The following is a 20,557-nucleotide window of genomic DNA, read 5'->3' on the forward strand; positions in this document are numbered from 1 at the left end:
CAATGAGCTAAGTATCGGAAATACACTCTCTTGACCGCTGTTACTCTGGAAATATCTCTACCGTCCTTACGACTTCCTCTCTACTCGTCACATAACATAATCAATATTAACTTTACAGTGCAGTATATACAAACCCTACACAATGTAAACCACATTAACTTCACAATACAATATATATACATTTGACACAAATCAGTGCACTTATCCAGTATATCTCTACAGCATGCGAAAAAAAATATCCTATTCCTACAACGTCTGTATACAGCAATGCTCCCCAACCCTAGGAAAGCACCTTCTCTCTACAGACCCGACACTCAGAGCTAATCATCCCTCTTACATCAGCGGACCTAAGTCATCCTCAGAACTCTTTTTACAAATTCGGTATCGTCCCCCCCCCCCCCTCCTCCCCCGCTCAGCGCAAACGCCTCACTGTCTCTCCTTCCTTATCTGTTCGCTTTTCTACAAACATCCTCAGACGCATAGACTGCAAGAACACATGTACTTCCTCCATAGTATTACACCATTTTAGCTGTACTTCTCAATATCATGCACTAGGCTACACCCTACCAATCACTAGTTAATCATAATCATAATTCCCAAGATATAGACTTCAAATTAATTCTCTACAAACGCCGAACTTTATCTATGTCCAGCATGCTGTAACCACTCACTAACTAGAAACAAACATACGCAAAATGATATTTCCACTCTCGAATACCGGTCTCAGTCATGTAACATTTTCGAGATCTTGGCTATAATTTACATGTCAACTAAGGCCTGTCCCAGGTCTAGAGAACAGACAAGCATGTATCCAACACACCACAATCGATCTTCACTCAGCTAAATAAAGGAAGCAAATGTGCAGAAGTAGTCAAGGGAACAATCTACATCCCATCTAATAACACTCCAACCCAAATCAATCATCTTCTCAAATTCTGACTTGATCACCAAAGCCGCCCAACACATACTATTACTTCGCTATTCGGTCGTCTAGAGGACATCAAAGTTCGTTCTTACAGATTCATACACTCCAACAGGTCTCTGCATTCGGACAGCTGCTCCAGTTATTTATTATCATTTATGCACGTTTATTATTATTTATTATGATTTATTATTTATTATTATTTATATCATGGCTCCAAGTTCAAGTGTGTTTAGCTTCTATAACAACCACCAGAGCGCTCTGTCATCACGTCAGTTGATTTCGCAATTACCATTATTCAAGACGGCTGCACCCAGTACGAAACGTGTCACCTTTCCCGAACGTGCATGCTACATTAATATTCCAACTTGGCTTTAGTCACACCCTACACATCGTTCAGCTGATCCCATTTCCAGATCTTTGCGCATCTGATATATGCAGTTTAAGTCGGAGAAGGACATATCAATTACCTTCTGCAGCCTGTCTACAAGCAGAATGACCTCAGTTACTGCAACAGGACCTTGTCTTGACCATTTGCCTCAAATACAAGCGCCGCCGGAGGCATGTCAAAGCCACATATCTGTCCATCTAAACAGCCGTCCACTATGCCCCAGGACCAGCATGCCGTAGTGGGCTCTCTCTCTATACCTGCTCTCCAGCTATTGTCTAACGACATACACTGCACAGATGGGTTCCTGAATAGCGCAGATCTCTATCCTCCCCTGCATCTCCAACTCGACACGTAAACAGTGTCTCCCCCAGCCAGCGAACCCGTCGTCATTCACGCTGCGCCGGCAATTCTGTCAAAACTCACTTTCTAAGCAAAGATGAGTATTCATTTAGAACAAATAGACAAACATAACTCCAAGCAGAAGTCATACATATGATTAAAAAGAAAAAAATGACCTCAGTTTAGATTATCCGACATTTATTTACATGTCCTAATGATACAGTCGTAGATGAGTCGTTTCATCCACTCGCTCACTCCTTCCACACACGCTTTCACAGAACTTGTTCTACTTATATGCCACCCACCCTGTTACAATAGTTTTGAACAAGCATTTAAGCCCCCACATACAACCCAGCTCAATAGAACATAATAATTTCTTTTTCCACAGACAGTCATATTCGGTGAACACTGAAATGTACTAAATTACGCATACAGGTAGTCAAATAAGCAAATACTTTTACCGACATACACACCCCTCTCACTGAGGATAGGGCATTTAATATTATATACTTAAACACAAACCAATGATAACAATATTCCGACGCGCACCTTGTCCTCATAATAAAGCACACTGGCCAATCATGTGACAGCATGTTTTCCTCATTTCAATGTCATAGCTAAACCAGACCTCCTCTACTTTGCAAGTATCATTGCGAGCATTGATAGATGAATGCTCACTACGTCCATTCATACTTAATTCCCGAACACATAAAAACGATCAAAGTATACCATACAACGATATACATATTTCTAAGACCTCGCTCATAGTACTCGATCAGTCTCTCTGCCTATGGCGGTCACAGAGCAATCTCGCCCTCTTACGTTAAAAGACCATCCTCACTTCGGCATTGACCACTCTACCCCGCAACGTCGCTACCCAATTAATCCTCAACTGAGCAGAGGAATATAGCTACACTTCACCTCTCTTGTCTGAATAGAGCTTTCCTAGGCCTAACCCTTCCAAGTGCACCACATTTCTCGAGATGTACCCAAGTATTGGAGTTTAAGCTGGGTTTACACTAGCAACATATTGCAGCAATTTACTTGCGCGGAGGAACTTGCCGCGCGAGTTGCGAATGTAAACTTATTGCCTAGTCGACTTGCGACGGTAGCAATTTATTGCGGAAGTGACTTGCTGCACGTTTTCCGCTTCCAGTGTGAACACCACGCAAGAGGTATCTGCAAGTAACTTGCAGCTTTTAGGATTTATTTCTATTTCCTAAAAGTAGGAAGCACAAGTTATAGTAAGTATGTTGTCTGCATAACACTCATATTTAACAGTTTACTTAATGTGGTGACTTAATTTTATGCAGCCATCTCACGTATTATATGCCAACAAATTTCAGAAATGGAGGAGAAACGAGAATGGACGAAGCAGGACACAGAAAATTTTATTGAAGCCGTGGAGAGCTACCCCGAAATTTGGGACGTACATAACCGGGACTTTAAGGACAGAATGAAGAAAATGTGCGTATTGAACGAAATCTCGTCAGTATCAACAAAGGTAAGTAGCTGTGAAGTTAAGCTGAGATTCCTTGTTTGTTTACTGTAGCTCCTTGTTGGGAAATAAAAGAGGGGTAGGCTGCTCTTCCTTATGAGATTTCAATTTTATGACTTTCACCACCTATCTGTATTATGTTAAAGAATTAACTGCTAAATACTGTGACAGTGTACTCTCATAATTTATTTATCCCCCTTGAGATGTTTGAGAACCTTGTTTTTACACCACTGTCTGTTGCCTCAATATTTGTGGAAATGATTTGGGTGGGTTCATATTTTTTAAAGGCTTCTTATAACACTTAATAATGATTGTCTAGCATAATATCACTGTTCAGAACCCAATAATTAAGTATCTGTGTAGTATTTCTCTACTGAATGCTTCAGCACAACACTTATCTCCTTCCAGCATTATAGTTTCTCATGTAGGTGAATGACCTTCCAGCTAATATCCAAGAAGCAGAATTAGTTCTTTTTGTTGATGACACTAGTATTGTAATCAATCCAAGCATTCTTCAACAAAAGAATTGGTAACCAGTGTTCTTAAAAGTATCATTGCCTGATTTTCCGCAAATGGTCCCACCCTCAATTTAAAAAGAAAAAAAATCAGTCCTGCATATCCAGGTGTGTACTACACCAGTGATAAGTTAATAGATGGTGAGGAAATAATGAATTGGGCGGAAACTTCAAAATTCTTAGGTGTCCATATTGATGAAAATTTAAACTGGAAAAAGCACATTTTGGATTCCTAAAACAACTCAGTTCATCCACATTTGAACTTAGAATCATTGGGGAGAGACAAATCAGTAAGTTGACATATTTTCATACAGTGTTATATGGAATAGTCTTCTGGGAGCAACTCATATCTAAGTAAGAAAGTCTTCATTGTCCAAAAGCGTGCTGTAAGAATAATATGTGATGCTCACCCACAATCATCCCGTAGACACCTGTTTAAGGTATTGGGTATTCTGACTACAACTTCACAGTATAATTATGCCTTAATGAAATTACATTCATTACTCTACATTAAAGTTGTCTTCAGTGCACCATGGTGCAACTAAAAGTTGTGACTACTTACACAGTGATATGAAGTGTCTGACAGATAGCAAAGTAAAAAATTGAAAAGAAACTGAAAAAGTTTCTCTTTGACAACTCCTTTTCTGTAGAAGAATTTCTTTTCCAGTGATGTGCAGTACGTGGTGGGTACTAACTAGTTTGTATGTTATAGACTTTTATGGATATAAAAAATATATATGCCTTATAAATGTTCAGCATGTAGAAATGTTCACAAATTAATTTGCTGTGTAAAATGACTCCTTCCACATTGTTACAATTTATCATGCTAAATGATCCACGTAAAATGAAACTAACTATATTAGTCTCTGCAAATATGATTGCCATGTGGAATTATACATTTGCAGTAAGATCATTAGGCATAGTATTGAGTAGATCCAGTTTTTGGGAATGTAAACAAATTATTTTCATAATACAACCACCAACAGAATCAGAGCTTGTAAAGCCCTGTGATGTTCAAAACAATCTTTTGATTGCTGACTGTTTTACTTAATACACAATAGTTGTTCTCACATTAATGCAGATAGTACAAAATAGTATAATTAATATGTATTAGTTTCATTTTACATTGTGAACTTAAATTCGAATAACCTTAACTGTCTTTTGGTTGTAGTATGAGCAATATGCTTCCAATGAAGTCTATCAACACTGTATGGAAACTTAGTTATGTACCATTTGATTGCCTCTTGTATTCCTTGATCTGCTGTTATATTTAATTTTGTTACTTTTTGCAGGAAGAAGAAATAGTTACAGGAGATGATGTGCCTGTTGCTAGAGGGGAAGAAACGAAAAAGAAAGGAGACTAAAGGAAGTGGTAATGGACTCATTGAAAAGGCAGAATAAATTGTGGGCCAGGAAATTGATACTTTCCAAACCTTTGGAGATTATGTGGCTAGTGAGCTGCGGTCACTAAAGAATGAAAAAAATGCAAAAAAACTGAAAATAATGATTCTGAAAAATATAATTGAAATAAACGAGATTGACAGTGCAGAAATACCATCCACTCCAGTTTCGCCAGTGAGAGAGACAAGTGCTGCTAGTCAATGCATACTTAATGTTACAGATTTTATAAACATAGAATAATGATAATAGAATATCTGTATGATACCGAAATAAAACATTATTTTATTTTCAGAATGTAGTGTTTTATTCAACAACCTTAAAGAAATGGCTCATTAAATCTGTAATGATTGGTGAATTTAGGCTCACTGGAATGTGTACATTTTGGGCTTTTCTTAAGGTCTTACAAATAACATCTTCAGAAATTGATTTTTTGAATGTTTGACATACAGGAACAGTAAATGCTTATTAAATCTGTATGATTATTAGCTAGAAACTTAAATATGTTACACTAACACTGATTGTATGAGAAGTAGTTGTATTCCAATTCTGTGCCAAAATAATTAGCCACAAATGTAAGATTATATTAATAACAAATGAAAGGCAATTCATAAAGAAACTGAATGGTAGGTTGTGCTTAGTTTCTTGGCCTACACAACTCTTTGTGGAAGCTGTAATTGTACTGTGCAAAATATTTCAAAATTGCAACGAAGGAAGGATTTTTGTAAAGAAACAAAGTGGCTTTCAATTCCTAACCTGACGTGGATCTCCTAGTGAAAGTTATATGCAGAATAGTTATTTTCAAAACTGCAATTAAGGAAAGAATTTTTGTAAAGAAACTCAAAGGTAGGTTGTGATCCTTTCTTGGCCGCCACAGCTCCTTGTGTAAATTGTATTGTGCAGACTATAGATTATTTCAAAATTGAAATGTTTGGTTGCATGTCAAATATAGTCTATCAGACATATTAGCTGCCATTTCCCATGTTACCCTCCAATAAAAAACATTGCCTACATATTGCTACCATCCGGAACAAAAAGTGAACATAAATTGCTAAGTATTGTGAATACCAATTCTGCAGTAATGTTGGAGGATCCTGTTTACATTTTGATTCCTCAAATAACTTAAATGCAATTGGGCCAGTGCCATTATGTTACTTTGTACTGTCACTGACTTCATCTACAATTTCTATGAATAAAATAGTGTACAGTTCTCCAAATGTGAGATTTTATGCAAGACAAGAGCGCCATAATGTAAATTGTTTGTTCATCATAATTGTTAATTTGTAAATATATTATTCATTAATAGTTGATTTCATAGAATATCCTACTGCACCACAGCATACCATACATATGATGTTCTATCTTCTGTGCAGCTGTAATTACATTGAGTGCCCATACATTATGGCCATGTGGAACAAAATTATGCACAACTTTTGTCAAGTAGTGCAAGCTCCAATTCTTCTGATCTTAAACTGAATTTCACTACTTACTAACAGGCTTCTTTGCAGATATTGATAGGCATTATACTTCTTTTCACTGCAGCCGATCTTTGCAATTTAACATTAAGTAAATAAGTGTTCAACTGGTCCTGCAGTAAACTGCACGTTAAAAAAATACTCAAAATTACTGAGAAACTTTACTATACAGTCCAGGAACATGTATGTAATGTTAGAAATCAGTAATTCCGAAGGGCCATGTGGAATGCAGTGAAATGAGTGCTGGGACATCCAGCCTCAGAAAAGAACATCACTATTGAACTTAGTGGTAAGGCTATAAATGATAAGTCGCAGGCAGCAAATATATTTTCCAAGTCTACAGTTTACATTTTAAATGTATCTGCACTGCCAAGGTACTTCACCTAATGGCGATACAAAGTAATTCATGAATTCTTCACGAATTGCTCTAGTATCATGAGAATTTCTGTTACATTGTCCTGTTTGAATGGGGATTAAATTGTGTGTTCCTTGCTCTTCATTCCTCCATGAGGCTCCTATTACCTCACCATTCTGTACATCCTCTACATCAAAATTACTTCGGTTTGCATAATTGCCATCTTTCCTGTCCATTACGAAATTTTGTAGGGCACATATAGCTGAAACTATTGTCACAGTTTTTTCAGGACCTAGTAACAATGGACGCCTCAATATCCTAAACCGTTGTGCAATGTGTCCAAAAAAATTTTCCACAACTCTTCTGGCCCTCGATAACCTGTAATTAAACACTCTGTTCGGACCCGGTTGGTTATGGAATGGATAGGGCTTCATTAAATATGACCTCATTGGAAATGCATCATCTGCAATGATTACATAGGGGGTGTCCTTTTCTCTGCCAGGAAGTGGTTTGGGCAGAGGAATGTCAAGACGTCCTTGCTCCAAGGCTGAAGATAAGAAACAGGTACTGAATACACCACCATCTGAAACTCTTCCACTGCAGCCTACATCCATGTATAACAACTTGTAACTGGCATCTACAAGTGCCAATAATACAACACTGTGGCAATGTTTATAATTATAATAATAGCTTCCACTGTCTTTTGGAGCTTGCATCACAATATGCTTCCCACCCAATGCCCCAATGCAGTGTGGAAAGTTCCAGTTCTCTTAAAACCCCTTTGCCACCTGCATCCACTCGCTTGTTGTTTCAGGAGTCTAGAAACATATGATGTGTAATTATTACATGTTCTATTTAATTAGCTAGTCACTTTCCATTTTATGAGCATTAGAAAAAAAACATTTCATAAGTATATCATTCTGTAAAATGCAGTTTATTTCAATAAAAATTTAGTTTCATTGTTGTGTTTTCACATACCTTCAAATAATTTTCCCTTTTCAATACGTCAAAAATGGCTCTACATACGTCAGGTACGATCAGAGAAATCGTGCTGACCGGAATACGAAACAAGTACATCAGGGACTTGTATGAGTCTCCTACAAAGAAAAGATCTCAAAATTTAAAATTGTTTTGGTTGTATGTTTCACACAAATAAACGAAAAGGCCTATTTTTTTTGTAGCTCACCTGTAGCTATAAATCGTAGAGTGACAAGCAAACGTTCCTTTGCTGAAATAGCAGTACGGAACTTTGTGTCTCGTTTTGATATGACGGGCGCTATTAACGTCAACAAACATTCCAGATCATTTGAGGACATTCTGCAAAAGTTTTCAAAAGTATCCATGCTCTCGATACTAAATTCTTGCAAAAGGTTATTATAGGCACCATACTGCGATCTTCTCATTATCCACTCTCTAACCCAAATACTTTTCTTTTTCTTTTTCACATTTTTGATCACAATTACAAGAGCTGCAGCATATTTCACACGCCTACTTGTCATTTTACACTTCGGCAGACACTCGTAGTGGTACTGAAAGCATCTGTAAACAGTATCTGCAACTTGTTGACGCAAGTTTCTTGCCAAAGAACTTGCGGAAGAATCTTGCTTGATTCTTGCGTTGTAGTGTAAACACAGCTGCAAGCGGATCGCAATAACTTGCAGCAATAATTTCTGAAAGCGACTTGCTAGTGTAAATCCAGCCTTAGCGCAGCATATCGATCTATAGTAACAGATCGCAAAGTGCGTTAATTTAATAGCATACAGTTAAGAAGAACAAGGACGGAGTGCTATTTATACACAACATAGTTCGACAAATATTTACGTAAATCATCCAATCTATCATGTGTGAAGCACTGTAGCTGCATATGGCTAGAACGCAGGCTATATGAAGTGACTAAAGCATCCAGATAGAACACTGGAAAAAAAATTGACCTTCATCAACTTGTCCTTCTCTAGAATAAATGAGTCAACGTTGAAATCGTATGTAGTTACAGCTCTGTCTCAATCGATCATCCTGTACACTCTCTGTTATCATTTAACACAGATGTGACTAAGTTTAGACGTGAATGATTTTCTGTCCTCCTGAAGAGCATCAAATACTGTATTCAACTCGCGTGTATCACCGCTACCTCAGTAGACATACACTATAATACGAACTCAACGAGAAAAAATTTGACTCCCTTCCTTATTCAGCTCGCTTCGATGTCATCGTTTTCCTGCATTCGTCTTGTTGCCGCATACTTGACTCCATGTACAAATTCCCACCTGCGAACCAGAAGATAAGCAAGTACGTTCTCATTTTCACCGCATTTTGGTCTATATTAGGTCAGTTTATATCAATGCGCTAATCAGTTTTCGCATTTATTTCGATTTTATGTCAGATCCATCCATGCGACCGCGACATAAGTTATCGTTCTGTGTTCTAAAATTGCCTCTAAATGTAACCAAGGCGTATCCAGTCACCTCCACATTCGGAGAGCCGCTTGCTCTGTTTTCAGTATCTCTATGTACATCCACACCTCGCGGAAGGCTCCCAGGACCAGGTCCCTCGGCTGGTGGACCAAACTTCGAGCATAGACTACTTCTCCGGACGTAACGCGTACTTGGTCCACCCGCGAACCCTATCGCGGAGGCTGCGTGTGGTGCATCCGCCCCCTGGACATAGCTCCGGATATATAGTACGCAGCAGATCCACAGTCGAACGCTAACTCGGGTATTGTATGATGTGGATCTGCATTCGAATACAGCTTCCTTCCTTGCGTGAGGCGGATCCACCTTCAAACACTACCCCGTGCGCCGCATATTGTAGATCCGCATCTGAACACCGCTCCCGATATAACACACGGCAGATCCACATTCGAACGTTAACCCAGTATACCGCCGGTCCTGGTAGCCTTCCGCGAGGCGTGGATGAACATAGAGATACAGAAAACAGAGCAAGCGCTCTCCGAATTTGGAGGTGACTGGATACGCCTTGGTTACATTTAGAGGCAATTTTAGAACACAGAACGATAACTTATGTCGCGGTCGCATGGATGGATCTGACATAAAATCGAAATAAATGCGAAAACTGATTAGCGCATAGGTATAAACTGACCTAATATAGACCGAAATTCGGTGAAAATGAGAACGTACTTGCTTATCTTCTGGTTCGCAGGGGGGAATTTGTACATGGAGTCAAGTATGCGGCAAAAAGGCGAATGCAGGAAAATGATGACATCGAAGCGAGCTGAATAAGGAAGGCAGTCAATTTTTTCTCGTTGAGTTCGTATTATAGTGTATGTCTACTGAGGTAGCAGTGATACACGCGAGTTGAATACTGTATTTGATGCTCTTCAGGAGGACAGAAAATCATTCACGTCTAAACTTACTCACATCTGTGTTAAATGATAACAGAGAGTGTACAGGATGATCGATTGAGACAGAGCTGTAACTAGATACGATTTAAACGTTGACTCATTTATTCTAGAGAAGGACAAGTTGATGAAGGTCAATTTTTTTCCCAGTGTTCTATCTGGATGCTTTAGTCACTTCATATAGCCTGCGTTGTAGCCATATGCAGCTACAGTGCTTTCCACACGATAGATTGGATGATTTACGTAAATATATGTCGAACTATGTTGTGTATAAATATCACTCCGTTCTTGTTCTTCTTAACTGTATGCTATTAAATTAAGGCCGTTTGAGATCTGTTTCTATAGATCGATATGCTGTGCTAAGCTCCAATACTTGGGTACATCTCGAGAAATGTGGTGCACTTGGAGGGGTTAGGCCTAGGAAAGCTCTATCCAGACAAGAGAGGTGAAGTGTAGTTATATTCCTCTGCTCGGTTGAGGATTAATTGGGTAGCGACGTTGCGGGGTAGAGTGGTCACTGCAGAAGTGAGGATGGTCTTTTAACGTAAGAGGGCGAGATTGCTCTGTGACCGCCATAGGCAGAGAGACTGATCGAATACTATGAGCGAGGTCTTAGAAATATGTATATCGTTGTCTGGTATACTTTGATCGTTTTTATGTGTTCGATAATTAAGTGTGAATAGACGTACTGAGCATTCATCTATCAATGCTCGCAATGATACTTGCAAAGTAGAGGAGGTCTGGTTTAGCTATGACTTTGAAATCAGGAAAACATGCTGTCACATGATTGGCCAGTGTGCTTTATTATGAGGACAAGGTGCGCGTCGGAATATTGTTACCATTGGTTTGTGTTTAAGTATATAATATTAAATGCCGTATCCTCAGTGAGAGGGGTATGTATGTCGGTAAAAGTATTTGCTTATTTGACTACATGTATGCGTAATTTAGTACATTTCAGTGTTCACCGAATATGACTGTCTGTGGAAAAAGGAATTATTATGCTCTATTGAGCTGGGTTGTATGTGGGGGCTTAAATGCTTGTTCAAAACTATTGTAACAGGGTGGGTGGCATATAAGTAGAACAAGTTCTGTGAAAGCGTGTGTGGAAGGAGTGAGCGAGTGGATGAAACGACTCATCTACGACTGTATCATTAGGACATGTAAATAAATGTCGGATAAACTAAATTGAGGTCATTTTTTCTTTTTAATCATATGTATGACTTCTGCTTGGAGTTATGTTTGTCTATTTGTTCTAAATGAATACTCATCTTTGCTTAGAAAGTGAGTTTTGACAGAATTATCGGCGCAGCGTGAATGACGACGGGTTCGCTGGCTGGGGAAGACACTGTTTACGTGTCGAGTTGGAGATGAAGGGGAGGATAGAGATCTGCGCTATTCAGGAATCCATCTGTGCAGTGTATGTCGTTAGACAATAGCTGGAGAGCAAGTATAGAGAGAGAGCCCACTACGGCATGCTGGTCCTGGGGCATAGTGGACGGCTGTTTAGATGGACAGATATGTGGCTTTGACATACCGCTGGCGGCGCTTGCATTTCAGGCAAATGGTCAAGACAAGGTCCTGTTGCAGTAACTGAGGTCATTCTGCTTGTAGACAGGCTGCAGAAGGTAATTGATATGTCTTTCTCCGACTTAAATTGCATATATCAGATGCGCAAAGTCTGGAAATGGGATCAGCTGAACGATGTGTAGGGTGTGACTAAAGCCAAGTTGGAATATTAATGTAGCATGCAGGTTCGGGAAAGGCGACACGTTTCGCACTGGGTGCAGCCATCTTGAATAATGGTAACTGCGAAATCAACTGACGTGATGACAGAGCGCTCTGGTGGTTGTCATAGGAGCTAAACACAGTTGAACTTGGAGCCATTTTCGTTAGGTAACATGATATAAATAATAATAAATAATAAATCATAATAAATAATAATAAACGATCATAAATGATAATAAATATCTGGAACAGCTGTCCGAATGCAGAGACCTGTTGGAGTGTATGGATCTGTAAGAACGAACTTCGATGTCCTCTAGACGACCGAATAGCGAAGTAATAGTATGTGTTGGGCAGTTTTGGTGATCAAGTCAGAATTTGAGAAGATGATTGATTTGGGTTGGAGTGTTATTAGATGGGATGTAGATTGTTCCGTTGACTACTTCTGCACATTTGCTTCCTTTATTTAGCTGAGTGAAGATCGAGTGTGGATTGTTTGATACATGCTTGTCTGTTCTCTAGACCTGGGACAGACCTTAGTTGACATGTAAATTATAGCCAAGATCTCGAAAATGTTACATGACTGAGACCGGTATTCGAGAGTGGAAATATCATTTTGCGTATGTTTGTTTCTAGTTAGTGAGTGGTTACAGCATGCTGCACATAGATAAAGTTCGGCGTTTGTAGAGAATTAATTTGAAGTCTATATCTTGGGAATTATGATTATGATTAACTAGTGATCGGTAGGGTGTAGCCTAGTGCATGATATTGAGAAGTACAGCTAAAATGGTGTAATACTATGGAGGAAGTACATGTGTTCTTGCAGTCTATGAGTCTGAGGATGTTTGTAGAAAAGCGAACAGATAAGGAAGGAGAGACAGTAAGGCGTTTGTGCTGAGCGGGGGAGGAGGGGGGGGGGACGATACCGAATTTGTAAAAAGAGTTCTGAGGGTGACTTAGGTCCGCTGATGTAAGAGGGATGATTAGCTCTGAGTGTCGGGTCTGTAGAGAGAACAGGTTGATGGTGCTTTCCGAGGATTGGGGAGCATTGCTGTATACAGACGCTGTAGGAATAGGATATTTTTTTCGCATGCTGTAGAGATATACTGGATAAGTGCACTGTTTTGTGTCAAATGTATATATATTGTATTGTGAAGTTAATGTGGTTTACATTGTGTAGGGTTTGTATATAACGGATTGTAAAGTTAATATTGCTTATGTTATGGGATGAGTAGAGAGGATGACCGTGTGTGTGTGTGTGTGTGTGTGTGTGTGTGTGTGTGTGTGTAGATTGAGGGGGCTGTGGAGGTAGTTTAGCGATCTCTGTAAAAGTAAGCACAGGAAGCCTCAGGAAGAAAAGCAGGATGGTACTTCGAGAACGGGTCCTTAGGAAATTAGGCCAGTAAATTCGATAAGAAGGAATAAGAATGATTAATCGGTTGTGCTGGGATATAGGAGGGTGGAGAACATTTGCGTATGTTGAGAGCTGGAAAGGTAGGAGGTGGGGAGCGCATTTAGTATTATTTTGGTAAACAAGTTCTGTTAGGGTAAGAATTTGAATTTACAAATAAGCTGAGAAAACACGAAAGCGAGCGTTAACTATTTTTGGGGGGCACTATATAATTTCGGAGAGGTTGACTGGACTCTTTTCTTTTTTTTCTTTTTTTTTTATTTTCAAATGATCGTTTTAGATTTGTGGGGAGAGAAGCGCTGGGATGTGTGCGGACGGTCTGTGTGTGAACTCGCTCTCGGATATTCTGACAGCAGACGTGAAGGTGGAGATATGTCGCATATAGGCCGGCAAGCAATGGAATGCGGCGTTAACATGTGTGTTGGACCGCACTGAGTTAGGACGGTGACAGACGACTTGCGTGGCCTGGCTTGGATAGTCATGTTCAGCGTGTAGGTTATATGAATTTCTCAGGTGTTAGGTGTGAATGCGGCTGTCATCAAGTCAAGTTTTAAGGGTCGAACAGAGGCCTTTGAGCGAACTGAGAGCTGTCGGATGTGTGAGTTAGTGTGGGACAGGTTTATTGCGCGCGTGTGTTGAGTTACTTTGCTGTACGTTATTTGGACAGATTACGAGTACTGATGGTGTTTACAGTTATTTGTACTGTATCATTTAAGAGCAGTTTGATATTGTGCACTGAAATTAGGAGCTGTTTACGTGTCTGCCGACTGTGCAACATGACACTAGGTGTATCAGGGCGAGTGTTCTTTGTATGAGAGTGATAGGTATACTCGGTGCGTAATTAAGATGTACGTTAAGTATTTGTGGGACGATATAGAATATGAGAGAGTTCGAGTTGGTTGTTATTTTTTCTACTTGGAGGGTTTGTCAGATCGAATTGCTGAGGCGAGTAGCTACGAGAGCGCGAGGGATGTGATTGCAGCATATCTCCGTCTCTCAGCGGTTAACTAAAGATGGGGCGAGCAATGTTCTCGGCTTAGGTACTGGGGGTGTGCTCTGGCCATGTGCTAGACCGTGTGGATTGAACAACAGTATTAGGGTCATAGTTTAGCTAGAATATTTATAGAGGAGTATGTCCGACGCGAGTGTAAAGGTCCAGACTGTGATGTGGCCGGTCTTGCGCTCGTGGTGTGTGAGAGAGGCAAAGCAGACGATTTTGAGTCATCACAGGTGACTTCGGTTAGTGGCTTCGTTTGCCACAATTTTCTTGTGTTTGGTAGCGAAACACGAACTGACCATCAGAATTGAAGCTTGGCTTATTTGTACAGACAGAATGTAGGTTAGTACACGTTAGTGCACGTTAGTAAACGTTAGTACACATCCATGCCCGAGGAGGGATTGGAACCTGCGACTGTAGCGGTCACGCGGTTCCAGACTGAAGCGCCTAGAACCGTACGGCCACACCGGCCGGCTGTGTGATGTCCTTAGGTTAGTTAGGTTTAAGTAGTTCTCAGTTCAAGGGGGCTGATGACCTCAGCAGTTAAGTCCCATACTGCTCAGATCCATTTTTGAGATCCGAACTAACTCCGAAAACACAACAACTGGGAAGTAATAGCAGTCAGAAAAGATAATACGCCTGGGCTTATGTCGATAAGCGCCGCTGCTGCCGCTCACGGGCAGGCAAGGCGGAAACTCGGTGAGACCAGTAATTGAAATTAACATTATGAGGTGGTAGTACAGCAAAAACAGGAAGTCGAATGAGAGATGGCACGCACAAGATCGACGCACGGGTCACATTGATTGATAGCAGGGTTGCCACACGTTTTGGAAATCGGGGACATTTGAAAAAACATCTCGTTTTTGTCTCAGTAGATGAAATGCTTTGCTTACTGAGGCGTCATGCACCGTCGCTGGCTGGGTGCATCTGAGTAAGTGCACTAGTGGTGGGCAGGAAATCGCGTATCTGTTAGAAATCACAGTGACTGAGAAGTCACAGATATCACAGTAGCAACTTTACAGAATCTAACTGCGATTTCAGTCACAGTTAGCAGTCGCAAGCAGTATTTCATATTCAAAGACGTGAGCCATCTATTGCTCGAATTTAGCACTGCTTTCTGCGATTTCAGTGACAAGTCGCGAGTCGCAAGTAGCAACTAAAAAGCGCGGTTAACAGTGGCATCTGTTGGCCAAAGTTCGTACTAGGTCCATCTCTTCGATACGGTATCGGGTCTAACTGCGATTTCCGTGACAAATCGCAACTAAGAGTCGCAAGTAGCAACTAGAAAGCGCGGTTAACAGTGCCATCTTTTGGCCAAAGTTCGTACTACGTCCATCTCTGCCATGCGGTATCAAGTCTAACTGCGATTTCCGTGACAAGTCGCAACTAAGAGTCGCAAGTAGCAACTAAAAAGCGCAGTTAGCACTGTCATCTGTTGAGCAAAGTTCATACTACGCTATTCGCTACCGAGTCAAACTGCGATTTCTGTGACAAATCGCAAGTAAGAGTCGCAAGTAGCAACTAAAAAGCGCAGTTAACATACTTTTCCTAGTGTCATCTGTTGACCAACGTACGTACTTCGTTATGAGAGCCTTGTGCCTCACGAGATCGACGTGCTGTGTGTGCATATGAAGGGCTTATTTCAATAGTGGTACAAGTCCATTTTTGTTCATTTTGAGATACAGAGTCGTAAAGTTAAATGAGCGCTGACAAATCTGCATTTGAGATACCAGAAATATTCAAGCATATGGCTTCTTGCTAGAGATGAACCTTTATTTATGTTTGTTTGGATCACTAATTTCAGACGCATTATAGACAGAAAAGTGGAGGTAATGGACTTGTACCACTATTGAAATAAGCCCTTCATATTATATGACGACATGCACATTCAGCATCAGTTATGTTTGGTCAAATACTGCTGTGACTCTGAATGTATTATATTAATAAGAAACAACATTGCCTTTTTCTCCTGAAAATGTCAAGTAACGTAACAAATGTGTTTGATTCTGCTTCCAATATGACAGTTTTGGTTAATACTCCACATGCCTACAGGACTTTGCAGTGTTAACACAGCAGAACTCAGACATCTGTATAAGTGTAGAGAAATGAAAACAGTAATATGAATGCCTCACTTTTGTTCTGACACAGTTCAAGACTCAGGAGAAAAGTTTTACACCTGGTGTTCTACATGGCAACTTCACACACAAGAACTTTTTGCCGACACTACTACCACCTACATAAGTAAGCTTTTCCTGTGTTCCTTTCAAGTAATGCACTTAAGCTATTCCTGATTTAACTGGAAGATCTGTACTTCCCACTTTCATATCAACAGCCTCAAAATGCATATTGTAGACTTCGGGATAAGTTACAGCTCAGTGTCACACCAAGATTGTGGAGAAAGGGGGGGGGGGGGGCGGCATGTCACTCTCCAACAAGTGTTTGCCAATAAGTAAGTGGCGGAAAATTATGGGTATAGGGCGGCTTAAACATGTGGAAAATGAGATTTTTATTATTCACTCACTGTATTTGACATTTATTATTCCTTTAAAATCGCACAACAACTTCAATAAAACACAGTTTAATCATTCACACACTTATTTCACAATTATTTCACTTTTAAACTGCAAATCCTCTAAGAACTGTCTTGAATCTTCACGAGTCTCTCTCAAAAACAGCCTTGATGTGGATAGATACGTACAGCAACCAGTAATCAGAGTCAGAACTGTGTCTGCAAAAACACAAGGATTATTAAACAATTTTTGCTGTCATTAATTACTAGCAATATAATTGACAGAGTAGATTGCTAATATTTGCTATAATGAATATCACATTTGCCAGAACGATCACACTGAAGTAATTAAGTCCATCGAAACGCTTAGAAACTAACCTCTCGTCTGACGAAAACGGTCTAAAGACGCAGTGGCAATTTCTTCAGATCTGTTGACAATGATATTTTGAGTTATCACTTTACTGAGTGACTGAAATGTAGTTCAGGTACCTGTGAACATAACAATATGTTAAAATTCATTTTCTAAATACGAACTATTACAGTACTGTACAGCTACTTACATATTAATTACACTATTAATATTTTCACAGTTGTTTCTTTAATACAAAATTACAGCCAACGGAAGAAAAAACGTAAAACATACTTGCCAAAGACAGGTTTGTTGAGATGCAATTTTCTGTGTTGACAGATGTAACTTACTCATACGGTGGTAAGTCGCAGAAATCGCAGGAATCACAGAAATCGCAGAAGTAGCAGAAGTCACAGAAATCGCAGAAGTAGCAGAAATCGCAGAAGTAGCAGAAGTCACAGAAATCGCAGAAATCGCGGAAGTAGCAGAAATCGCAGAAATAGCAGTGGCGGAGGGATACACGACCTATGTTCCTTAACTGCGACTCTTAACTGCGACAAATCACGGTTAAGAATAACAGATACTCAAAAGTAGCATTCACAGAAATCACTGATATCGGAAAATCGCAGTTTAGCCCATCACTAAAGTGCACCATCTCCCCACTCCCTCACTCCTACTGCTTCTCCCCTTCCTACAGCTTGCAGTCAGTGTTGCCACCACTTCTTGCCACTAGCCTAGCAGCTGCCGACGAGAGGAGTGGTTTGTTTGGATCTGATTCGCAGAGACTGTAGACATAGCGGCCGGAGACGGCGCTCATGTGTGCATTAGTTGTGTCTGAGTGATTGTGTAAATGTGTGTGTGCTCTCGTTTTCTGACAAAGGATATGACTGAAAATTTAGTTGTGAGAGTGTGACTGTCTTTTCTGCGTGCCTGCCTACGGCTCAGCAATCATCTTTAAGATGAGTTGCTGCCTGTCCTCATTATTATTGATTCTCAGAGTATTTGAACAAGTTGTTGTACGAATTGATCACCGAAGTCTCATTTCATCAACATGTTGTCTGTGGCTCGTGAATAGCTGGCCACACGAGTGGATTTCCGCGACGGGCTAAAACCGGAGGCCGTTTCTGTCGGTATCTACAATGGATACGGCCTGCCGACCTGAAGCCATTCAGTTCCCTCTAATGTTCAGGCCCTGCCCGTCGGATCTAGTCTCACCGACATGACTGCAGGACGTGTATGTTTGTGTGTGGCGCAATGCAGCGGATTTTTTGGACGATGGTGCTCCTCATCAGGTCACACGCCATGGGCGACGGATTCCAGGAATTGCCACTCTTTCACCGCAAGTACGTTGCACAGTGTGGCGTTTAGTACACTACTGGCCATTAAAATTGCAACACCAAGAAGATGACGTGCTATAGACGCAAAATTTAACCGACAGGAAGAAGATGCTGTGATATGCAAATGATTAACTTTTCAGAGCATTCACACAAGGTAGGCGCCGGTAGCGAGCCGGCCGAAGTGGCCGAGCGGTTCTAGGCGCTACAGTCTGGAACCGCGCGACCGCTACGGTCGCAGGTTCGAATCCTGCCTCGGGCATGGATGTGTGTGATGTCCTTAGGTTAGTTAGGTTTAAGTAGTTCTAAGTTCTAGGCGACTGATGACCTCAGAAGTTAAGTCGCATAGTGTTCAGAGCCATTTTGAGCCGGTGGCGACACCTACAACGTGCTGACGTGAGGAAAGTTTCCATCCGATTTCTCATACACAAATAGCAGTTGACCGGCGTTGCCTGGTGAAACGTTGTTGTGATGCCTCGTGTAAGACGAAGAAATGCGTACCATCACGTTTCCGACTTTGATAAAGATCGGATTGTAGCCTATCGCGATTTCGGTTTATCGTATCGCGACATTGCTGCTCGCGTTGGTCGAGGTCCAATGACTGTTAGCAGAATATGGAATCAGCGGGTTCAGGAGGGTAATACGGAACGCCGTACTGGATCCCAACGGCCTCGTATCACTAGCAGTCGATATGACGGGCATCTTATCCGCACGGCTGTAACGGATCGAGCAGCCACGTCAACAGATGGAGACGTTTGCAAGACTACAAATATCTGCACGAACAGTTCGACGACGTTTGCAGCAGCATGGACTATCAGCTCGGAGACCATGGCTGCGGTTACCCTTGACGCTGCATCACAGACAGGAGTGCCTGCGATGGTGTACTCAACGACGAACCTGCGCGCATGGATGGCAAAGCGTCATTTTTTCAGATGAATCCAGGTTCTGTTTACAGCATCACGATGGTCGCATCCGTGTTTGGCGACATCGTGGTGAACACACATTGGAAGCGTGTATTCGGCGTGATGGTATGGGGTGCCACTGGTTGCACATCTCGGTCACCTCTTGTTTGCATTGACGGCACTTTGAACAGTGGACACTACATTTCAGATGTATTACGACCCGTGGCTCTACCCTTCATTCGATCCCTGCGAAACCCTACATTTCAGCAGGATAATGCACGATCGCATGTTGCAGGTCCTGTACGGGCCTTTCTGGTTATAGAAAATGTTCGACTGCTGCCCTGGCCAGCACATTCTCCAGATCTCTCACCAATTGAAAACGTCTGGTCAATGGTGGCCGTGCAACTGGCTCGTCACAATACGCCAGTCACTACTCTTGATGAACTGTGGTATCGTGTTGAAGCTGCATGGGCAGCTGTACCTGCACACGCCATCCAAGATCTGTTTGACTCAATGCCCAGGCGTATCAAGGCCGTTATTACGGTCAGAGGTGGTTGTTCTGGGTACCGATTTCTCGGGATCTATGCACCCAAATTGCGTGAAAATGTAATCACATGTCAGTTCTAGTATAATATATTTGTCCAATGAATACTCGTTTATCATCTGCATTTCTTCTTGGTGTAGCAATTTTAATGGCCGGTAATGTAGTACATTTTGCCACTTCAAAATTAGTTTATATGTTTGGAAGTATGGACGATAAGAAGAAAAACATTTTGTCAGTCGCTGGGGGTTTCTATGCTATGTACTCATGTATTTCTCGAAAGAAAAATCACACATTACCTGTAAAATAATTGATATAACACAGTGGATAATATTTGACAATAAAGATCATTTAATTGACGGTCACCTAGTGTTGGTTTACACAATACTTCCCCGCCTTATACGTTTCTTTCAAGCTGTCTGCTTTTCTCTGAGGTTATTTCTAAAATCAGTGAAGGCATTTTAAATCTGTCTTGCGACTTCAAGGAAATGCGTATTTTTGTCATCAAATGTGTTTCGTTTTATTGAAATAAAATAACATCATT

General features: G+C 40.8%; 2 long non-coding RNA genes across 2 annotated transcripts; both read right to left on the bottom strand.

The window, feature by feature from the left end:
* Window positions 1-7,149: 7,149 nt before the first annotated feature.
* Window positions 7,150-8,173, bottom strand: LOC126188937 (uncharacterized). The gene is made up of 3 exons (XR_007537882.1): window positions 8,080-8,173; window positions 7,872-7,990; window positions 7,150-7,711 (listed from the first exon to the last, which is right to left on the bottom strand). It is a non-coding gene; the product is annotated as an uncharacterized LOC126188937 (long non-coding RNA).
* An 8,731-nt stretch (window positions 8,174-16,904) lies between these two features.
* On the bottom strand, window positions 16,905-17,584 carry LOC126188950 (uncharacterized). Its single transcript, XR_007537885.1, has 3 exons — window positions 17,531-17,584; window positions 17,266-17,376; window positions 16,905-17,106 (listed from the first exon to the last, which is right to left on the bottom strand). It is a non-coding gene; the product is annotated as an uncharacterized LOC126188950 (long non-coding RNA).
* Window positions 17,585-20,557: the final 2,973 nt, after the last annotated feature.

Source organism: Schistocerca cancellata, chromosome 5 (assembly GCF_023864275.1).
Source record: "Schistocerca cancellata isolate TAMUIC-IGC-003103 chromosome 5, iqSchCanc2.1, whole genome shotgun sequence".
NCBI lineage: Eukaryota > Metazoa > Arthropoda > Insecta > Orthoptera > Acrididae > Schistocerca > Schistocerca cancellata.